At 33.2% G+C, this 21637-nt stretch overlaps 1 long non-coding RNA gene across 1 annotated transcript; it reads left to right on the plus strand.

Annotated features, from left to right (window-relative positions):
- Positions 1-1357: 1357 nt before the first annotated feature.
- LOC139701832 (uncharacterized) lies at positions 1358-21637 on the plus strand. Its single transcript, XR_011704428.1, has 3 exons — positions 1358-1948; positions 16851-16947; positions 21055-21637. It is a non-coding gene; the product is annotated as an uncharacterized lncRNA (long non-coding RNA).

Below are 21637 nucleotides of genomic sequence, written 5' to 3' on the forward strand. Positions count from 1 at the left end.
TCACTATTGTTTTAATTTACAATTCCCTAATGACATGCTGTTGAGCTTTCTTTTTTGTTGTTGTTGTTACACTTATTTGCCATTGTATATATTCTACAGTGAAGTGTCTGCAGATTGTTAATTGTTTATGTCAGACTGTTTATTCTTTTTGAGTTTTAGAAATCTTTGTGTATTTTTGATAAGTCATTGTTCAGATATGTTTTACAAATATTTCTCCCAATCTGTGGCTGCTTTTCATTCTGTTAACAGGATCTTTTACAGAGCAAACATTTTCAATTTTAATAAAATCTACAAATTGAATTATTTTTCTTTCATTAACTGCCTCTTGGTGTTGAATTCAAAACATCATCACCCTTCATAATATTGGGGAAAATTTTTGTCTGTGTTTTCATTTAGGATTTTTACAGTTTTTTATGTTAAATTTGAGGTGATGCACAAGTTTGAACTTATTTTTGTGTAAATTGTGAAGCTCATTTCTCCATTCATTTTATTCTACATAGTCATCTAGTGATTTCATCACTATTTGTGGAATCTTTAAACAGCTCTTACTCCTTGGACAAAGCCAGTTGAGTATATCTACGTTGATGTATTCAGGGGCTCTCTGTTCTGTGGAGTTTATCAATGTGCCCATTTCTTCACTAATATTACACTCTCCATTGTTGTAGATTTATAAATCTTGGAATCTAGATGTGTAAGTTCTTCAACTTTGTTTCTCTTCAGTCTTCTGTCATCTACTCTAGGTTCTAAAACACTTTGTTGATCTCCTTTCCCGGGATTTTTTTTAAGATTGTGCTGAATCTGTAGATTCATTCTGGTGGAACTACCATCTTAATATTGAGTCAACCAATCCTGAAAACCAGTATCTCTCCAATTATTCTAGTTTTTCTTTATTTCATTTAACTGTGTTTCAAGGTTTCAGCAATAATGATGTCTATTTTATTCTGTGTTTCAGGGTTTTCTGGATGCATATTTATACATCTTTTCTTAGGTTTATACCTAAAGACTTGAAGTTGGGATATTTCGTCATAATTTTTTTTTTTTAATTTCAAATTCCAATTGTAAAATTAGGAAATCAATTGACTTGTATTATTGGTCTTTTACTTTGCTTCTGGTTATCTCCGTTCATTTCAGATCAAGGTAAGAGATAGGTCCATTTCAATTTGAATTTCAAAAATCGTGGCATTGTATAATTTTTACCCAACATTTCAGTGATGTGGTGGGACTCTTGTGAAGCCATGAACTCAGTGCGTGAGGCACTGAGCCCTGGGACCGGCAGGGGGCGCCAGAGCCCGCTTTTCTGACCTGTGTATTGCGCGTGCGTATTTCGCTTACGGAAGTCCCCTTGGTCAGACTCAGTCCTCGCCTCACTTGGGCCGCGTCCGCCGGGAAGGAGAGGTTCGCTTCCCTCGTGTCCTTTGCAGATGGCTGAAGGGGGGTTCTTTGCCGCACTTCTCCCGGAAGTTTTTCTGAAATAGGAAGTAGGGAAGTTCTCGTTTGCTGGCGTGTTCTCGTGAGGTTTGTTCTTTACTGTTAAGAGAACACTTTTTAAACATGTTATTAAAAGCGTCCTCTCGTTGAGGCTTTGCCTGGGGTTTTACAAGTTTGGGTTCGTTATTTCGGTGAGTTCCCCAGGCGGGGCCGACGGGGCGACGAGGGAGCGGCGGCGGGGGCGGCGCCCTCTGCCCTCCTGGGTGGCGGGTGGCGGCCCGGCTTCCCGGGGTGGTCCCAAGCGCAAGACTTAGAAAAGAGCGACATTCCTTCAACTGTTACTACGAAATGTGCGACACTCCTTCAACTGTTACTACGAAATGTGCGACACTCCTTCAACTGTTACTACGAAACCGAAACTTAACATTTCACTTTCCTGGCTTAATGAAAGCGAATACATCAAGAATATTTATTTTCGTTGAAGAAAGTCCCAGTTTGACGTATAACAATGAAGTAACAGGTATTTTTTTTTTTTACAAGGATTAGCATCTTAGGTGAAATAGGTTCACCATATTAACTTTTCATATTAAACCACAAAATGAAGAGAGGTTTGGTTGTTTGGTTTTGGTTTTGTTCCTAGACTTTGGTCATTTATAATAAATTCAGAATTAACTAAAGGTCAATTAACCCTGAGTTCTTCTTCTTCTTCTTCTTCTTTTTTTTTTTTTTAAGTATTGCCCATCTTTATTTTTTTTATTTGTTTTAATTAGTTACGCATGACAGTACAATGATCTTGACATATCATATGTTTGAATCAGATGGGATATAATTTCTCATTTTTCTGAGTGTACAGGTTGCAGAATCACATTGGTCATGCAGTCACGAATATACCCACAGCGATAATAATGTCTATTTTATTCTGCTGTCCTTCCATTCCCCTCTTTCCCTCCCCTCCCCTCACTTCTCTCTACACAATCTAATGTGACACACTTCTTTTTTTTTTCCCCTCACATCGTCATACATGTATTCTGTATAACCATGAGAGTCTCCTTCCATCTTCCATGCAATTCCCCTTCTCCTCCCTTTCTCTTCCACCTCTCTTCCTTATCTAGAGGTAATCATCTTCTCATGCTCTTCCTCCCTAACCCTGAGTTCTTAATGCTACTTTTTGTTTGCACTATTTATGTTTTCCTTACTTCAGGGTCCATTTTGCTGGTTTACATTTTCTAGGAAATTACATAATTTCTGTAGGTTTACAGTTTTATTGTACGTTTATTGGAAATGTTCGTCTCTCCTATATTTGTACTTTTATACAAAAATAATTTTCTTTTTCCTACTGGGATTGAACTCACTGGTGCTTTATCCCTGAGCCACATCCCCAGCCTTTTTATGTTTTATTTTGAGAATGGGTCTAGCTAAATTGATGAGGCTGGCTTTGAACTTGCCTCAGCCTCCAGAGTTGCTGGGATTACAGATGTGTGCCAGCAAACCTGGCTTTTATACAGTATTCTTAATCTTATCTATGTTTTTCTTTTCTCTCTTTTCTATTTTTAGTCAACTGTAGTGTTAAAATATGCATATTACACTGTTTCAAATGACATAATTGCTATTTGGCAATTCTTATGATCCACTCATTGATATTGTTTCTTATCAGTTACTGATGTGTGTGTGTGTGTGTGTGTGTGATTACTAACACAATAACAGTATTTTTATCAGTTATCATACTAGTACAATCAGTACCAATAACTGATTTTATTTTTATTTATATATAATGGAATTTCTATTATCAATAAATAAGCTCGTGTATTTATATGTAAATATACAAACTACTACACACACGTGTGTGTATGTGTGTATTACAATGTGTACATATACATATATATTATGTATATATAGTATACACACATACATATACAATATATGCAATATTGGTAGCTAGCTATATCATTTACAGGCATTGTAACCATTAACTATTATAAGCAAGAATTCATCATTTTGAGGAAGGGAATCTAAAGGCTTTCTATACCTGCCATATTTGTGCATTGTCATATCGCTAGTGAGAAGCATTATTAGGTCATTATGATGTTTCTAACTTGTTGATAATATCCCGAGCTAGACCGTGTCCATTTCTTCTTTCATTTGAATAAAGTCAATAAAGCTTCTTCTATTTTATGACAGTGTAGTTAATGTGAACATACTTTGTGATATTATACATTTGCCAACAATGGGCAATGGCTGTTGTAGAAATTTAAAGGTAAAGAAAACTGTGTTATTTCTGGTTTTGATAATTGTATTTCAGGTTTAACATGATTTCCTAGGAGCATTATAAATTTCTTTTGGATTTTATTATACAAATAAGTCACATATCCCTTTTTTATCATTAGCTATATGACTAGCTAAATCAATATTATTCATTCAATTAAAATTAGAAGCATTCTATTGTTTGTGCCTCCAAAATAATAACTCAAAGAGGTAATATTTTCCCCACAGAATAAAACGTCTAAAACCATTCAAAATATCCTTCCATTTTTTTCTCTGATTACTTTCTGTAGAGCGTCATCAAGTAAATTATCAATCTGAGTGCCTTTGGAATGCTTCTGTTTTAGCAAACATTTCAGTGAAACATCATATCATCATGTCATGAATTCTGTTCATATTCTCCTAATCTTTGAATGTTTTTTCCCAGTGGCAAATATTTGCATTACAACAACTAACATGGAAACACAATAAAGAATGTTTTGGAATAAGTGATCCAGTCACAATGAAGCAATTCACCATTGGAGCTTTTTTTAATAAAGCCAGTATTTTGAAAATGTTCAGCCATGAAGTAATGTAGATTATCTGAAGGCTACACCTTTTCCTGGTGAAATGTCACTTACTTTTTAGAATATGAGCCCAGGACACAGCAACACATCAATAAAAAGTAACAATAATATAATGAATAATTATACACCTAAGCCATAAAATAAGTGATACCTGAAATTCTACAAAGATAGGCTATATTCTTTATTTTTCAGTGTGCTCTTTTTTAAAAAAGTACAGCCAGTTATCATTGTCAGTTATTAATAACTAACACTAAACGTACACACATTTGAAAACAAAATGTTTTAATAAATTTTTATTTCAGAACAATGTAAGATTTACACAAAATTTGAAGAGAATAGTATAGAGACTTCCCAGAGCCCCCTCTTATTAACATCTTAAATCAGTGTGGTACATTTGTCACAATTAGTGAACAAATATTAATTATTACCACCTGAAGTTCATATTTTATTTAGATTTACCAATTTCCCTGTTCCAGATTCCCAACCAGGACACCAGCTTACATTTACTAGTGATATGTTTCAGCTCTTCTGGCTATCACAGATTTTTAGGCTTTCATATTTTTGATGATCTTAATAATGTTTATACTGGTCAAGTTGGATAAAGTTCCCCATTTGAGATTTCCTTGATGTTTTCCTCATAATTTAGTTGGGCTTATTGGTTCTGGAAAAGATTAGAGGTAGGGTGCTGTTCTCACACTCGATATCATACATATGTGCTCTATAGATGGTTTTTCCCTGTTAATGTTAACTATGACCACTTGGATAAGGTTGTTTGTCAGGTTTCTCCTCCAGGAATTTGCATTTTGCCCCATCTATGCTTGATGTAGTCTTTAGGAGGAAATCCCTATGCACACCCCACATCTAAGAAGTTGGCAGTTAGCTTCATCTCGATGACTGTCTGCATTATTTGGGGAGAATTCCTCTAAATAGGAGCTTTCTATTTACTCCAACTCGTTCATCCAGTATGGACACCTGGATAGTTATCTTAAGCTTTTGGTTATAATTCAGTACTATGTTATTTATTTCTATTGTTCCTGCTTTAGCCATTGGGGAATCTTGCCAGTAGCTTTCTTTTCTTTGACAAAATCCCATCTTGGTGGGTTTTATTTTGTTGGACACTTTCTTTCTTTCTGGCACTTTAATTTTATCTAGTTCTGTATTTTGATGCCCCAGTTCTAGTGTCATCCATTTCTCTGAGGACCTCTGCCTTCTTTTATTGGAAAATGGTATTAAAAACCTAAATTTGAAACTCCTCTTAGATCCATAGAGAAGTAAGGTTATAAGGACAAACCTCAGCCCCTAAAGTTGAAGACATCCACAGTTAAATAGAGAAAAACACAACTTACTAAGCAGAAATCCACCAACAGAACCTCCATGGTAATCAGTGCTAAGAAACCCAAGCAGTAATTGATGAATTGCTAGAGGCTTAGTTTGGACAAGTATGAGAGAGAAAGTCTCCAGGAGGGAGCTTCACTTTCCATGAGTTTACCTCCCAAAGCTCTACCAGGTTCTTATAAATGAATATTAGTGAAAAATACCCTTGTGCTTCCCACAAAAGAAAAGGACCATTTTAAAATATGCCAGACTGTTCTACTCTTAACAAGATTTGTCCTCAAAAAAAACTTTTTACCATCTTTATTGAGATGTAATTGACAGATGAAAATTGTGTACATAAAGTGTACTATGTAATGATTTGATATACATAGACTTTGTGAAATGATCACTGTAATCAAGCTAGTTAGTACATCTATTACCTTTGTGTAAGGATGAGGTAAGAACACTTAATATATATTCTCTTAGTAAATTTGAGTATACAGTATGGTGTTAACTACAGTCACTATGCTATATATTAAATACCCAGAACTTGTCTTATAACTGGAAGTTTATCTCCTTATGGCCAATATCCCCCCATTTTCCCCATTCAGTCTTTCTAGGACCTCCATCAAAGGGTTGTAATCTAATCCCTATTCATGACTCATTTTCATTATTTTTCCAGGCACTACCTCTAATTATTAGCATCATCTTATAAAGTATTTTACTGTTGGAAAATGCTTTCATGCATAAATTATCATGTTGATATGTTCCTGCTCAAGAAGGTTAGGAGATGACAGTAAATGTCACATGGGCCCAGTGGGTAAGTCTCAACACTGATGTACTTATCCAAATGTCCAGAACAGCACCACACAACACTCCACTCTCCACTCTCATCCATGATCCTTCAGAGCACTTACAGCTACTTAAAGATTTTTTTCCTTGTTTACTTATATCTAGTGTGTCACTCACTAGAATACAGTGTTCCTGATCACAATTTCATGTCTTCCTTACTACTTGAGCTTCAACAGGGAGAACACTGAGTGCTGGAGACTTGGTGACTATTTTTTGAATGAATACATTTGTGGATTAAATTTTTACTAACTGGCAATTCTGTTCTAAGCACTAGGCTAGGGTTTGAGTAGTAAAAACAGGCATTTTGTTTTTCATTTGTTTGTTTTTTGTTTTTCCCAGAATAAAAGCTTGTTTGTTCTGATTAAGCTTATGTTTATTAGATTAATTATGAGAATAAAGTACAAGATACTGTGGAAACATTTCGTATTTCACTGAGCACTCACATTTATTTTCACAAAAGAAATAATAGGAAAAAAATTACACGAATGGCATACTAAAATCACAGTCATTTTTTAAAAATTAAACAACATGGAAGAACTCACCATTATAAATGTAATAAATATGTAAAAAGCCTTCAGTCATAGTTTTAAACTTCATGAACACTAGAGAACTCACATGGAGGAGAAATTCTATATATTTTATGAGTGTGGAGATGCCTTCATTCCTAATGTATCCTTTCAACAATAGAAGTCAACTAAACTAGGGAGAAACCCTGGATCTATGGTCACCATGGACAAGTATTGTGTAAAAATCCAGCCTTGACATCCACAAATAAACTCAGAGGAGGGGCAGCCCTGAAAGAGGAAACTCTGAATCATGAAAAGAGAGCTTCCTGAATGTTATGTGGAAATAATGGGAAATGTGTTGTAATTATCTGCAATCAAAGCATATGTATAGATGAAAATCTAATAAAAATAATTACTTTCTATTAGTATGTGCTAATATTTTTAAAGAATATATCTGGTATTTGTTTCTGGTTCCTGCAGAGTTTCAAATCTTTTGGAATTTCCTGAGTGACAGGAGTATATTTATTGTACTAATGAGGTGAGTGTCATGGCCCTTACGCAGCGCCAGGAAGGGAGCTGCTCACCAAAAAGATCAACCATGTGATTACAGTGTTAATATTTTGAGCCAGCCCAACCTGGGAAGGGAATGGGAAGCAGAAGATTGAGTTAAATTATGTGGCTAATGATTTGATCAAGCATTATATACCTATATAATAAAACCTCTAAACAGTGGGGCTCAAGGGTCCTTCATGATTGCTGAATAATTTCATGTTCAGGAGGGTAACAATCCAGGACTCCACAGGGAGAGGGCTGTGGATCCCTACTTACCTCTCCTTATGTATTTCTTCACTTAGCTGTTATAAAGGTGTATATTTTATAATAAAACTCTAATCATAGTATGGCTCATACTTAAGCTGTATGAGTCTTTTTGGTGAATTATTGAATCTGATAAAATCATGGAAACTTCAAAATTTACAGCCAGTTTATCAAAGTACAAGTGGTTTGGGGTCCCCCAAAATGTGCCTGGCATACGAAGTAAGGGTAATCTTGGAGACTGAGCCTTTAAAAATGTGGAATTCTGGTGCTAACTCTGAGCAGATGGTGTCAGAATTGGATTGCAGTACACCTTTGGTGTAGTTGAAATGAAATAGGGAAATAACATAATTCATACTGGAGGAGGGATTCAATAAAATGAACATGAAAAAAGCCTCTTACGCAAAAAAAAAAAAAAAAATTTCATAGAACACACCAAGATTTATGTTATATAAAATAATTTTATTGAAACAAGTGAAAGAAAGTGTGTAGAAATCACTCATTCCCTAGTCAATGTTATAGTTCTCATAATTGAGAAACACTAATTCTAAGGTCAAAGTAGAAAAACCTTCAACTGAAATTATCATCATCAACTTCAAACCATGATGGGAAAGGAGGGGGAAGTGCTAGGGAGTGATATTACTCAAATAATATTGTGCATGTACAAATGTGTAACAACAAATCCCATCATTATGTAAAACTATAATGCACCAATTTTAAAATGTGGGGGAAAAAACCCAAACCATAAAAAAACATAATCAAGTACAGTTTAACCCACAATTCATCCTAAAATTCAGAATTTCTCCAACTGAACTATTTTTTTCAGAAGGATAAAACAGAATAATGATATGATTTGGGATGTTACATGCAGATTTTGTTATAATAAATAAGTAAATTTATTACCCTTATTAACCTTACATACCTTTCAATAGATTAGTAGAGATTCTCTTTCACATACAGTTGAATTATATCCTGATAAATACATTGTAAACTGAAATTATAAGCTTAAGATGCATTCAATACATCTAATTTAATGCATAGCATAGCTTGATGCAGTAGAGTATTGACTGCTCACCATATCTTGTAGCTAACTGGGACTCAGGGATTACTGTCACTGCCTGGTATCATAAGAGACTATAATATCACAAAACACTAGCCCAGGCAGAGATCAAAATTTAAAGTACAGTAATGTTGAAAAATCATCAGTCAAACCAGTTGGGACAAATCTGTACTTATAAATGCACATGCAGTAAAAGTTAATTGTTAAATACAATATTTGGCCACTTTCTAGTTTGCTACGCAGTTCTAAATATAATTATAGAAATCTAGGACCATCAGAAAATTACTTTGAGTATGAGTCAAAAAATATAAGGCAAAATTTTTGTGTCATAAACATTACATCAATATTAACATGTATATGTACATGGCAAATAATACAAATAATGCAGAATTTATGACAGAAGTAGAATGTTAATATAATTGCCCTTTTACAGTGTCCAACCTGACCATATTTTTACACGTATACTGCCATGAGTCTGTCTCACCTTGGGCAATAAAAAAGGAGAAGTGGGGACAGAAAGGATGCCAGAGGAGACCAGGACCAAGTTGGAGGGGTAAGAAGCAGGCAGAGGGAGACATAAGCATGACTCATGTGGAATGAGTGTCTCAGAGATGTTCTGGGGCAGGGATGATTATGGTAGAGGGAATGGAGGTGGAAGAAGGAAAACAGGAGCAGAAAGAGAAAGAGGAATGAGAGGACAAGGCATTGAATGGGGCTAATTAAGCCTGTAAAGTTTAGTATCTAGAGGATCACAACCAAAACCAGGAAGAAATGCAACGAAGATATAGGTTTGTTGTCCTAAGAAGCTCCTCAAATGCCAAAATTACAACAGACTTAGTTGTAGATCTAATTGGATTTTATTCACAATTTATAAATCAGAGAATCCTCCACTTTACAAAATAAGGTTAGAGCTTCCACTGGAAAATAGCAGAAGAGTGCATTTTGTAAGGTGGAAACGAAGAAATAGAACAATAAATAGACTGTTGGCTAACATCAGGTTAGTTCAGGTTACTTTCATATATGGGTTAAAGCAGAGGAAACTTCCTCATGATTCTAACTCAGGTCAACTGTGTGAAAGTTGTCAGAATCAAAACGGAGTCCCTCAAGACTACCCTAACAAAAAAGGAATAAGTCTTGGAGTTTATGAAGGAAGGGTAATTGTGCATATTTGACTGTCAGACCATAACCTTACAAAAAGGCCACCACAACAAGTACTTATATAACAACTACTTCTGCAAGGAAATCTACCCAGCTGCTCTCTGTTCAACCTCAAATTCCCACGATCCTTGCTATTAATCTTCATATCCAAGGATTATTGTTACAAAATATCTTGTGTAATCATCCTAAATTTGCCTTTAAAAACTTCCTCTTGCCTCAACTTCTTTGAGCATGTTGATAAATTATGAATAACATTCCCATTGCAATGCTATTCTCTTCAAATAAATATCATTTTCCATCGGATAATCTCTCTCTGGTTGTTATTAAGGTTGGCATATCTGGTCTTGTCTGAAGCAAGACCACCTTCAGAGGAAATTGTAGCCTCCTAGAACTGAGTATGGTTCTGACACTGAGCCCTTTGTGTTCTTCATCTCCATGGCTTCCCTTTTCTGCTCTGGCGAGTCCATCTTTTTTTAGTAGAAATTCCCTAGAGACTTTATTTGGGATCTGATTTGGATAAGGCCACCTTAAGAAAGGATGTTGCATCCTTTTGAAGACTAAAAAGATTTTTTTTTCTAGTGAGCCCTTTCTATATAACAATATCCTTCTGATTTGAGTACTCTGGTTTCTACAGAATTTAAGTTGCTTATGAAGATTTCATCTTCTGGTGAGTTCTCTTTGGTTCTGCACACATAGTTATGTATTTTGTTTTATCTGCATCCTAAATTTAAAATTTCTTGTGAATATATTTTGTTTTGTTTCATTTTTATTTGGCTATAAATCTTTAATGATATGGATTTATGACACTTTTTTCTCCCCATTTTGTTTCAAAAATCTTCTCAGACCAAAATTAAACATTCTAAATGGTAGAGATGGGACGACCAATTAAAATTTGCAAGTCTAGCTGCCACCATCTAACAGATTTTCATCTCTGAGAATAGTCTCCATGTGAAGATTGGCTAGTCATAGACAGGAACGATTACCACTAGGAAGGAGACTACCAGGCACATGACAATATCCGTTCGACTAGGGAAACCTTGGTCACAGGTCAGACAAACTAGGATAAAGGCTGTTCACAAAGTGAAAAAAAGAAAAAGGAAAAACAATCCTGTGCCACATACACGTGTCAAACCAAAATACTTTACCCACACTCTTAATATTCCCTGACATGGCTGATTGGATTTTCTTTGCTCTCATGCAATTAATAAGAAACAAATGGTATCCCAAAATTCTAAAGTGCAACAAAAGATGTCCCTATTCATATACTACAACCTGGAATACAGTATAGTCCATTCTCAAGCATGTTCTTACCTCTCCTTCCTCTGTCTTCTTTTTCTCTTTTAATCTCTCTGTGTACCTTTTTTCCCCCTATTTTAAATCTGGCTTTTTTGCTTATATTAAGATAAAGACAAATTGAAATGAAAACAAGATAAAGCCTGATTAAAAGTTTTTCTTTGGGCATTTGAGCCAAATTTCTAAATAAGAAAAAAAAAAGCCTTTTGCTGAGAAAAAGCTTTTTAGTTTGAAACCATCCCATTTATTGATTCTTGATATTAATTCTTGTGCTATAGAAGTCTTATTGAGGAAGATGGGGCTTAATCTCACATGATGGAGATTTGGGCCTACTTTTTCTTCTAATAGATACAGTGTCTCTGGTTTAAGTCCTAGGTTCTTGATCCACTTTGAATTGAATTTTGTGCATGGTGAGAGACAGGGATTCAATTTCATTTTGTTGCATATGGATTTCCAATATGCCCAGCACCATTTGTTGAAGAGGCTCTTTTCTCCAATGCATGTTATTGGTGCATTTGACAAATATAAGATAATTGTAACTATGTGGGTTAGTCTCTGTGTCCTCTATTCTGTACCATTGGTCTACACATCTATTTTGTTGCCAAACCATGCTGTTTTGTTACTAGTGCTCTGTAGTATAGTTTGAGGTCTGGTATAGTGATCCCACCTTCTTCACTCTTCTTGCTAAGTGTTTCTTTAGCTATTCTGGGTCTCTTATTTTTCCAGATGAATTTCATGATTGCTTTTTCTATTTCTATGAGAAATGCCATTGGGATTTTGATTGGAATTGCATTACATCTATATAGTGCTTTAGATAGTATGGTCATTTTGATAATATTAATTCTGCCTATCCAAGAACAATGTAGATCTTTCCATCTTCTAAGGTCTTCTTTAATTTCCTATTTTAGTGTTCTGTAGTTTTCATTGTATAGATTTTATTTTTACTTCTTTCATTAAGTTGATTCCCAAGTATTTTATTTTTATTTTTTTTTTGAGGCTATTGTAAATGAGGTAGTTTTTCCTGTTTCCCTTTCAGAGGATTTTTCACTGATATACAGAAATGCCTTTGATTTGTGGATGTTGATTTTATATCCTGCTACTTTGCTGAATTCATTTACTAGTTCCAGAAGTGTTCTGGTGGAGCTTTTTTGGGTCTTATAGGTATAGAATCATATCGTCAGCAAATGGTGCTAATTTGAGTTCTTCTTTTCCTATGCATATCCCTTTAATTTCTTTCATCTCTCTAATTGCTCTGGCCAGTGTTCAAGAACTATGTTAAATAGAAGTGGTGAAAGAGGGAACCCCTGTCTTGTTCCAGTTTTTAGAGGGAATGCTTTCAATTTTTCTCCATTTAGAATGATGTTGGCCTGAGGCTTAGCATAGATAGCTTTTACAATGTTGAGATATGTTCCTGTTATCCCTAATTTTTCTAGTGTTTTGAACATGAAGGGATGCTGTATTTTGTCAAATGCTTTTTCTACATCTATTGAGATGATCATATGATTCTCATATTTGAGTCTATTGATGTGATGAATTACATTTATTGATTTCTGTGTGTTGAACCAACCTTGCATCCCTGGAAAGAACCCAACTTGATCATGATGTGTTATTTTTTGGATATGTTTTTGTATTCTATTTTCCAGAACTTTATTGAGAATTTTTGCATCTATGTTCATTAGAAATATTTGTCTGAAGTTTTCTTTTTTTGTGATGTGTCTTTGCCTGGTTTTGGAATCAGGGTGATATTGGCCTCATAGAATGAGTTTGGAGGTGCTCCCTCTTTTTCTTTTCTGAAATAAATTGAAGAGTATTGGTATTAGTTCTTTTTTAAGGTCTTATAGAACTCTACTGTGTATTCATCTGGTCCTGGGCTTTTCTTGGCTGGTAGGCTTCTGATGGCCTCTTCTATTTCTTCACTTGAAATTGATCTGTTTAAATTGTGTATATCATCCTGATTCAATTTGGGCAAATTATATGACTCTAGAAATTTGCCAATGCCTTCAATATTGTCTATTTTATTGGAGTACAAGTTTTCAAGATAATTTCTAATTATCTTTTGTATTTCTGTAGTGTCTGTTGCAAAATTTCCTTAAGCTTCTTGTCAGCAAAAGAAACAATCAGTGAGGTGAATAGAGAGCCTACTAATTGGAAACAAATTCTTACCACACACACGTCAGATAGAGCACTAATCTTTAGGATATATAAAGAACTCAAAAATCTTAACACCAAAAAATCAAATAACCCAATAAATAAATAGGCCAAGGACCTGAACAGACACTTCTTAGAAGAGGATATACAATCAATCAACAAATATATGAAAAAAATATTCAACATCTCTAGCAATTATAGAAATGTAAATAAAAACTACTCTAAGATTTCATCTCACTCCAGTCAGAATGGCAGCTATTAAGAACACAAACAACAATAAGTGTTGGCAAGGATGTGGGGAGAAAGGCAAATTCATACATTGCTGGTAGGATGCAGATTGGTGCAGCCAATATGGAAAGCAGTATGGAGATTCCTTGGAAAACTGGGAATGAAACCACCATTTGTTCCAGCTATCCCTCTCCTCGGTCTATACCCAAAGGACTTCAAAACGGCATACTACAGGGACCCAGCCACATCAATGTTTATAGCAACACAATTCACAATATCTTAAACTGTGGAACCAACCTAGATGCCCTTCAGTAGATGAATGGATAAAGAAAGTGTGATATATATACACAGTGGAATATTATTCCACATTAAAAGAGATTGGCATTTTCAGGTAAATGGATGAAGCTGGAGAATATAATGCCAATCCCCCAAAAACCAAATGCCAGATGATTTCTCTGATCCATAATATACTGGGGGAGGGGGAGATTAAATGAAGTCTAGATAGGGCAAAGGGGAAAAGGAGAGAGAGAGAAAGGGAGGGGACATGGGGGGAGAAAGATAGTGGAATGCAATGGTCATCATTACCCTATACATGTAAGAAGACATGAAGGATAAGACTCTACTTTGTGTACAACCAGATATATGAAAAATTGTGCCCTATATGTGTAATATGAATTGTAATACATTCTGTTGTCCTATATAATAAATCAAAAATTAAAAAAAGATGTCAAGACTGCCCAAAGTAACCTACACATTCAATGTAATCTCTTTCAAAATCCCAATGATTATTTTTAGATATACAAAAAGAAAATCCTAACATTCATACAGAATCTTAAAACACCATGAATAGCCAAAACAATCTTGAAAAAGAATAAAACTAAAATAAAATAAAGAAAAGAAAAAAAACCTTTCAAATTAATGGTTTTGCAATTTGGAGCAACTCTATGGTAAACTAGACACCTAAGAATCATCCGTTTCCAATGAAAATTTGTTTGTTGGCCAACAAAAAATTAGGGTGACAAAACAGTTCTGCTTTTTTTTTTTAAACTAACCTTATACCTTCATCAACATCTTGATCCCAGAACAATAACAAGCTAGACTGGGGGTGTATCTCAGTGTTAGTGTTTGCCTAGGATGCATGAAGCCCTAGATTTGATAACTAGTATGACACAACAAACAAGCAAACAAAGGATCTCTATGTCCCACATAAAAATTGTTATGCCAGTCATGTGGAACAGAAATCAAAAATTAAAAAAGAATGCGAATAATTTTTTAAATTATTTCTAAAAATGTTTCCCAAGTGAATTAATTAATCAACCAAACCAGACTGGCAAACAAAAAAAGTTTTTCTAAATTCAAGATCGTTGGAAGGTTTGTTGTTCCAGTCAGTACTAGCTAAATTGTAAATATCTAACAAGTACTCCTAAATATAGTTATGTGGTAACTTTAAGATCAATTAACTAAAATAAAATTTCCAGAACTCAAATAAAGAAATTGATAGGTTCAAAAAACTGCTAGGGAAGATCAAAGAGAACAAGAATTTATTACATGAGAACAAAGAAACTAATGAAATGTATGGGTTTTGTGACTTTTATTTAAAACATTGTTGATTCTTTACATAACATTTTTGTTGACTAGATTTAAGGAAAAAAAACCTTTTCTTTGCGTGATCTATATTTTGCATCAATTTGGTAAGTTATATTTTTATTTTTTTTTTGAGAGAGAAAGAGAGATTTTTTGATATTTATTTTTCAGTTTTCAGTGGACACAACATCTTTATTTTTTTATTTTATGTGGTGCTGAGGATCGAACCCAGCGCCCTGCGCATGCCAGGCAAGCTGGTTACCGCTTGAGCCACATCCCCAGCCCTAAGTTATATTTTTCTAAACAAAGGTGGAAATATTTACTTCTTTTCTTCCCTATTTGATTCTTCCCAAATTCAGAAGCTGTGTTTATTTTTTATAGAAATAAGTCAATTTTTATAAGTTCAATAAGAATCTGTTCTCTTTATAACAAAATATATATGGAAACATTGGAATGTTCAAAACTATACACAGAATGCCTGACTTCAGAGGTTCCTAAACCTATGGGTGAATAAAACTGTCACTTTCTAGTAGACTCAGGAACCTCATGAGGTTAGGTACTTCAGGTGAAATCTAAAACCTTGGTTTGGCATTCTAGACTTGAGAGGTTTCTAAATCTGAGATTAATACATAGTAGGTAAATTTCATGCTGTTTTTATATTATTGAAACCATATCTGATAAAACTAAATTTGTTTAATAAACACATTGGTTTTTCTTTGATTATCTTTGGTGAAAAATGGTATGACTACAGAAAGAAAAATATGTTTCTACAGAAAAATTATAGCACACATGTTTTATATTGTAGCTCTCTTTGGTTTGGGGTTTTTCTTTTCTTTTTTTTTTTTAATCTACCTACAGATTGAACTAGATCCTAAATTCATCTAGTTTTCTCCAATCAAATTTTCTCCCATGAAATTACTAATAGAAATTGCTTTTTTCTAGATCCCTACAAACTGAAGCTGGAAATTTGAATATAAATTTCAAGAGACAAACCTCATGACTGATGTGTGGACTGCATAGAAATTTCACCAAACTTCTCAGTGCCATAACCAGAAATATTCAAACCACACACAGGCTGAGAAAATAATGTCAGAATAAGATTCTATATACTAATGAGACTCTTACCCTATTGATTGTCCCTCATTTATGCCTACCTTTCACTTGGCAGAACAATCATGTAGTTAAGATTTTACAATTAATATCTATTGTGACTAGCTATTGACAGATTCTAATCTAAGAAATCTTTTGGTACACATGGTAACTTTGTCAGAATCCCTAATTTGATCAAATTATACTAATGGTCCCTTTTTTGCAAAATTATTTAAATAATGCAATCATGGAATATCAAGTTGCAGCATTACTCTAGATGGTTTATTGGTTAAATAAGAAAAAATTTCTGTTATTGCTAATACTGTTTCTGAGGTTACTGGACCCAATTGCTTGCAGTAAGAGAACAGGCTCAATTACTGCAAAATGTCTCACCCAGCTCCATTTGGTCATTTGATTATTCAGTTGCTTACTGTTGAGACTAGATTCTTGGTTCAAAATTGTTATGCAAATGAAATTTGTTATGCTCTTGTTGGCTTGCCTTTTTATTTTCCTTTTTCATTTTTATACTTGTTTCCTGCCACTTTTTTGCAGAAATATAATTCCTTAAAAAACAATGTGTACCTGGTGCTTCAAGATGATAGACATTATCTACAGAACAGATACAAATGAACTTAACAATGGACTCCAGGTAAACTTAGTCTGAGAACCACTTCTTCCAAACCACCTTGTAGCTCAAATGTGGCTAAAAGGGTTTACCACTGAATACTAGTCATTAATCATGTCTTCCAATGTGAGATGAGACCATACCAACAACCAGGACAGGTCTATCCTGCCAACAAGGGATAATCAAAATCTAACTACAGGCTGATTTATCAATAGGGTTACAGGAAAAAGATCTTGATTGAAAAGGGAAAATGCAAAAGTTGTCATAATCAAAATGGAATTGCTTGTTCAATCTTAACAAAAAATAAAAATGATAAGTTATGAAGGAACAGTTCTACACATGATTGATCACACTAAATAATAATTGTAATTATTTCTAATCTTGCACCCATTAGGGTTGTTCTTAAAAGATGGTTTTGATGATCTACTTATTATTCAACTTATCATTTTTTTGTATAAAACATTTTAATGACTTTTCAGGACAGTATAGATGTCATTTACCATCACTGGAACAAGTTCTTCACATATACTTTATAACTCTATGCCAGCCTTCTTTGTTTCAGCTAATGCTAATGACACACATTCCCAGATGATGCTACATATGCCAGCAGAGTGTCAGCTTCTCTCAGAGATTTAGTCAGTTGCTCCAAACATTACGCACTCTGCTTCCACTCTTGAAAGAAGTTCATCTTGGTGTTAATTCCAAAATTGGATTTTGATAATTTTTTATACCTTTATTTTATTTATTTTTATATGGAGCTGAGGATTGAACCTAGGGCCTCACATGTGCTAGGCGAGCGCTCTAACACTGAGCCACAACCCAAGCCATGGATTTTAATAATTTTTTGGAACAAATCATCTGAGTTTTCCCATATATAGAAGTCATAATGCAACTAATAGACCTAAGAATAAATTTAAAAGATTTCATAAATACCAAATATTGTAAAGCTATTTCAAGCAACATGTGGTTTCTTCTCCATTTGATTATATACTTTATTAAATTTTAAATTGGACTTTTAATTAGAGAATATAAGATTCAAATCAAGTTTCATTGTCTGTTGTACAGAAAATTGCAAAGACATGCAACTTGACTGCATAATCTAACATGAATTCTCCATTAACAGAATTCATCCTGTATCATTTTTACATTTCAAAAATAAAATATCATTTTACTTTCCATGGAATGATAGAATGTAACTAGTTTATTGAAATTTTATTGGTTCATATTTATTTGGCTCATAAATATTATTTTGTCTCACAAATCCTCTTAAAGAAATGTAAATGTTGAAAAGTTTAAAATTCTATTAGCACAATTTTTTTGCAATCTTTTTCAACTTAAATTTAAATGGAATTTGAGAACTTGTAGATAGAACTTTAACTAGAAACACAAAACCATAGTATTCTACCTTGATTTTGAACAAGTAGGTAAAGAATGCCAAAATAAAAATTAGCTTACCTTAAGTAGTAAATTCAGATTACTACTAAACCAAAACCTTAGTGTACAAAGATTATTAATGACCTTTAAGGTGGAATAGTGCTTGAGTATCAGAAATATTTAAGGGAATTTTTTAGATTCACTGATTTTAATCATTTTCAAAGGAAAATTAACTTTATACCTTAAAGTGAATTTAGATTACATACAGTTATATTACAATCATAAATGCCTACTTTCTAAAGTTTAGACTAATCATGTGATAAAATATTCATTTTGTATCTAGTAGATCCACTTAACTGCTGAAACTTCTAACAATTATTTTTTCAATAAATTTCCAGCAATATTATTGTGAAGATTATTATACTTTATATATTATATTTGTGTTGAAAGAAAATAAGGCTAAAAAATGTGTATAGCTGAATTATTTATGCTATGTTGCTAAGAATTTATATCTTTTGTTTTATACAATAGAAAAAATAAGTATAGAAAATATTCATAGAAACATGGTGAACATAACCAAGATTTTATAAGTACTTTTTCATGTCTAGAAATTGAAATAATTCTTTATAATTTTGTATGGGCACATTTCTGAACATTTGCCAAATATAATATAGCCATCTAGAACAGTGATTTGATTTAGTATATTCTTAAATTCTTCTGCATGTCTAACTGAAAATTTTGGGGAAAATAATTTTTCATTTGTTTAAACTCTTTATTGATTTATTTTGAATTTAATAGAATATACTTAGTTGATAATGTTTAATGTAAGCGTCAGAATATGATATGCTTATTACTCAACTATTAAAGCCATGACGATTTTTTTTCCTGTTTTATTTGTAGAAAAAAAAGTCTCTCAATTTGTCTATTTTTTTAAATTTGTTCTTTTTAGACATACATGACAATAGAGTGTATTTTGGAATATTATACATACATGGAGTATAACTTCCCATTCTTGTGGTGGTACATGATGTTGAGTTACACTGATTGTGTATTCATATATAAACACAGGAAAGTTATGTCCAATTGAAGCTATGAATTTTTCTCAATACTCTGCCTATTTTCAGGCATTCCCTTACTTTTTTTTTAATTAATAGAATTTATTTTCAGAGCAATCTGTAGATCAAAAAGCAAAAAGTACACTTTTCATATATTCTTTTTCCTCTTCTCCCCTCACCTCCCCCCTCCAGTTTGTCTTATCATTAATTTCTAACATTAATGTAAGATACATTGTAATGATACATTTGTTGCAGTTGATTAGCCACATACTGATACATTATATTAACTAAATCCATTAACTCTAGTCCATAAATCAGAGTTCTCTATGTTTTATAGTTCTAGGGTTTTGACAAATTCATAATAACACATATTCATAATCATCATCACAACACATACAAAATAATTTTACTGTCCTACAAATCCTGTGCTCCCAAATAGCTCCTCTTTCCCTCCCAATCCCTCGCAACCACTAATCATTTTATGGTATCTATAATTTTGTCTTTTCCAGAATGTCATCTAGTTGGAATCATATAGTGTGTAGCCTTTTCAGACAGTCTTCCTTCACTTTGCATTATATATTTAAGATTCTTTCCTATCTTTTTATGTTTTGATAGCTCATTTGTTTTTATTGCTGAGTAATAATCTATTCTATGAATATACTAGAGTTTGTCCATTCTCCTATTAAAAAATACCTTGATTGTTTCCAGCTTTTAGAAATTATGAACAACTGCTCTAAGCATTCATGTACATATTTTTCTAGGAATATAACTTTTCAACTCTTTTGAAGTAAATACCAAGGAGCTCATCACTAAATCAGATGGTATTAATATGTTCAGTTTTGTAAAAAACTGCCGAACTGTCTTCTAAAGTGGCTCTTGAAATGAATGAGAGTTCCTATTACTCCACAACCTCACAAGAATTTGGGGTTGTCCGTGTTCTGGATTGTAGCTATTCTGATAGGAATGTAGTGGTATGTATGTGTTTTAATTTGCAATTCTCTGATGAAACATAATGTCATTTAGGCATATAACCCATTTTGAGTGAATTTTTGTGAAAAGTATAAAATCTCAATCTAGATTTTTAGTTGATATCCAGTTGTTCCAGTACCAATTATTTAGCATCTTTTCATATGTTTATTTGCTATCTATACATCTTCTTCAGGGAAGCATCTATTCAGATCTTTAGTCCACTTTTTAATTTAGTTGCTTATTCACTTTTAAGAATTCGTTGTGTGCTGGGATTGTGGCTCAGCGGTAGAACGCTCGCCTAGCACAAGTGGGACCAGGTTCGATCCTCAGCACCACATAAAAATAAAGGCATTGTGTTGTGTCCATCTACACCTAAAAATAAATATTTTTTAAAAATAAAATAAAATAAAATAAATCTGTGTGTATATTGGATAAGAGTCTTTTTAAATCAGATATGCCTTTGCAAATATTTTCTACTAGTCTGTAGCTAGAATTTAATTTTCTATTATTCACATACAAAAAAAAATTGATTTTTTAAATTTACTTTTTAAATACACAACAACAATGGAATGCATTACAATCCTTATTACACATATAGAGCACAATTTTTCGTATCTCTGTATATAAAGTATGTTCATGCCAATTTATGCCATTATACATGTACTCTTTTTTGCATTAAAATTCTTAATACACATATACACCACAATTTTTCATATCTCTGTTTGTATATAAGGTATGTTTTCACCAAATTCAAATCTTCAATGAAAACTACAGAACCCTACAGAGAGAAATCAAAGAAGACCTTAGAAGATGGAAAGATCTACCTTGCTCATGGATAAAAAATTAATTTTAATGATGTCAAATATCATTTTTATTTAATGGATATTGTTTTTCATAAATAAATATTGTTTTTCAACACCTAAATACTCAAAATCAAACTCAAGGTTACCAAATTTTTCTTTTGTTACCTTACAGGATTTTTATAGTTTTGCATTTTACAGTTAGGCATATAATCCATTTTGAGTGAATTTTTGTGAAAAGTATAAAACCTCAGTCTAGATTTTTTAGTTGATATCCAGTTGTTCCAGTACCAATTGTTTAAAACAATATTCTTACTCTGTTAAATTGCCTTTGCTCCTTCGCAAATATCAGTTGACTATATTTGTATCTATTTCTGATTCTCAATTTGATTTCAGTGATCTATTTGTTTATTCTTTTGCTAATACCACAATATTCAATTATTACCTTTATAGTAAGTCTTGAAGTCAGATAGTATCAGTCCTCTGGCTTTACCTTTAATAAATACTTGTTGGCTA

Source organism: Marmota flaviventris, chromosome 14 (assembly GCF_047511675.1).
Source record: "Marmota flaviventris isolate mMarFla1 chromosome 14, mMarFla1.hap1, whole genome shotgun sequence".
NCBI classification, from domain to species: domain Eukaryota; kingdom Metazoa; phylum Chordata; class Mammalia; order Rodentia; family Sciuridae; genus Marmota; species Marmota flaviventris.